We start from the raw sequence: 2754 nt of genomic DNA, 5'->3' as shown, positions 1-2754 counted from the left end.
CCCCTCCACCAGCCTTGCAAGGGTAAAGAGCTGGTCCACTGTTCCATGACCAGGACGGAATCCACATTGCTCCTCCTGAATCTGAGGTTCGACAATCTTTCGGAGCCTCCTTTCCAGCACCCTGGAGTAAACTTTAACCGGGAGGCTGAGCAGTGTGATACCCCGATAGTTGGAGCACACCCTCCAGTCCCCTTTTTTGAAGATGGGGACCACCACCCCAGTCTGCCACTCTGCAGGCACCATACCCAACCTCCACACAACACTGAACAGGCATGTCAGCCAAGACAGCCGAACAGTGCCCAGAGCCTTCAGCATCTCAGGGCAAATCTCATCCACACCCGGTGCCTTGCCACTGGGGAGCTTTTTAACTACCTCAGTGACCTCCACCAGGGATATGGGCGAGAGTTCCCCTGAGTCTTCAGGCTCTGCCTCGTTCTCAGTGGACGTGACGTCCGGGTTCAGGAGGTTCTCAAAGTGCTCCTTCCACCGCCCCACAATGTCACCAGTTCGGGTCAGCAGTTCTCCCTCTCTGCTGAGTACAGCCTGAGACAAGCCCTGCTTTCCCTTCCTGAGTCAATTAAGGGTCTGTCAGAACTTCCTTGAGGAAAACCGAAAGTCCTTCTCCATAGCCTCCCCGAACTCTTCCCACACCCGGGTTTTTGTTTCAGCGACCTCAACAGCAGGTCTCTGAATCGCTCTTATTCTGATCCCTCCCTCGGGACTACTTTGCCTTGGGAGACCCTACCAGAGGCTATTAGCCCCGGACAATACAGCTCCCAGGTTCACAGGGACACTCAAACTTCTCCATCGCGTTAAGGTGGCGATTCTTGGAGGATAATATCTGGTCTCATATCACAATATCAATATAAGATGGATATATTGCCCAGCCCGACAAAGTGGCATTAATATGAGTTACGCCAAACCTCACAAAAGAAAAACTAATTTGTTAAACTAATCTCATCCAGTTGAAGAGGGAGACTTTGGAACAACTGAAAATTGACATATGCCTTATTGTCCTCCTTATTTGCCCGCCTCTGTGGCCTCTGGGAAAATACTGAAAAGAAAAACAGGCATAGAGAGCAAATAGTTTCTAACCTCTAGTGAGAAGCTTAACTTCAGGTAGCCTACAGTAGTCCAAATGCATGCTCTACAGTGGCAAAAAGTGACAAAATAGTATTGTAAAAAGTAAGTGTTGTATTCAAGTACAATTTAGAGGCACTTTTATTTTAGCTTAGTATTCCCACTTTATGCTACTTCATGTTTCTACTCCACTACTTTTTACTCCACTACAGTAGTTAGTTTACCAATAAAGTTTTTACATATGTGTAAAAACTTTATTTATGCTTGCAGTGATGCAGTGGTTAGCATTGTCGTCTCACAGCAAGAGGTTTTGAACCCAGGGTGGGGGATTCGAACCCAGGGAGAGCCCTTTTGTGCGGAGCCTGCATTGTTATCCCTGCATCAACGTTGGTTTTCTTCGAGTACTCAGGCTTCCTCCCACAATCCAAAGACATGCAAGTTAGGTTAACTGGTGACCCTAAATTGCCCATAGGTGTGAATGTGAGCGGAAGGTTGTCTGTCTCTATATGTTAGCCCTGTGATAGTCTGGTGACCTGTTCAGGGTTTACCCCACCTCTTGCCCAATGTCAGCTGGGATAGGCTCCAGCCTCAAACAATGGAAATGATACAGAAAGCAGAGATCAGTGCAGACTCAATGTGACAGTAAAGAACAAAGATTACAGTGTACTGTTTTCTGTTGTGCCTCAGGGCCGTGACTCACTGCTAGGCAAGGTTGCCTCAAAGAAATTAAATCTGGTGAGGAGAGTCTACCACATCAACTGGTCAGAAGCAGTAAGTACACAGGAACAGTTGACTCCATTGTGCAATGTTGTCATGATGTCTTCAAAGGATTGGGATGCCTGCCATACACATAAAGTTCATTTAAAAGAGGATGCAAAACCAGTAATCCACGCACCATGCAGAATTCCAGCTCCACTTCGGGAGCGCCTCAAAAAGGAACTGGACAGAATGTCTCTGTTGCAAATCATCACTAAAGTGGAAGAACCAACTGAGTGGGTAAACTCAATGGTGTGTGTGGATAAAAAGAACAAAAACAAAGAACTGACCAAACCAAAACATAAAACTCGAGCACTACCACATACCAAAGCATGAGGAGATTGCAAGTGAGATGATGCCAAATACAAAGCTAGATTGTGGCGTAGGGATTCTGGCAAATAAAGCTGGACGAGAAAAGTTCGGAATACTGCACTTTCAATACACCTTTTGGCAGATACAGATCAGAATCAGAAACACCCAGAATGCTATTTGGCATAATCTCAGCTTCTGAGATTTTTCATCATGCCATGGACAACATGTTAGAGGGACTAGAAGGGGTCTGTTATGTTGATGACATGCTTATTTGGGGCTCCACCCTTCAGGAACATAATGAAAGACTGACAAAAGTGCTCCAAAGGGTACGCGAAAATGGACTAAAGCTAAACCGTGCCAAATGCCAAATTGGTGTGCAGGAGATAGCATTTTTGGGTGACAAACTATCTGCTCAAGGTACTGAGCCAGATGAAAGAAAGATAAAAGCCATCCTAAGCATGCCACGCATGACAGACAAGAAAGGTGTGCTCAGAGTGATGGGGATGATTAACTTAATTGAAAAGTTCATACCACACCTGTCAGTGAGAACGTCAGCACTAAGAGAGCTACTTCATGATTCCAACGGAATTAATATGGACAGCGAGA

Source organism: Epinephelus lanceolatus, chromosome 4 (assembly GCF_041903045.1).
Source record: "Epinephelus lanceolatus isolate andai-2023 chromosome 4, ASM4190304v1, whole genome shotgun sequence".
Lineage (NCBI taxonomy): Eukaryota > Metazoa > Chordata > Actinopteri > Perciformes > Serranidae > Epinephelus > Epinephelus lanceolatus.
The sequence above is the reverse complement of the archived record's forward strand: the minus strand, read 5'-3'. Positions refer to the sequence as shown.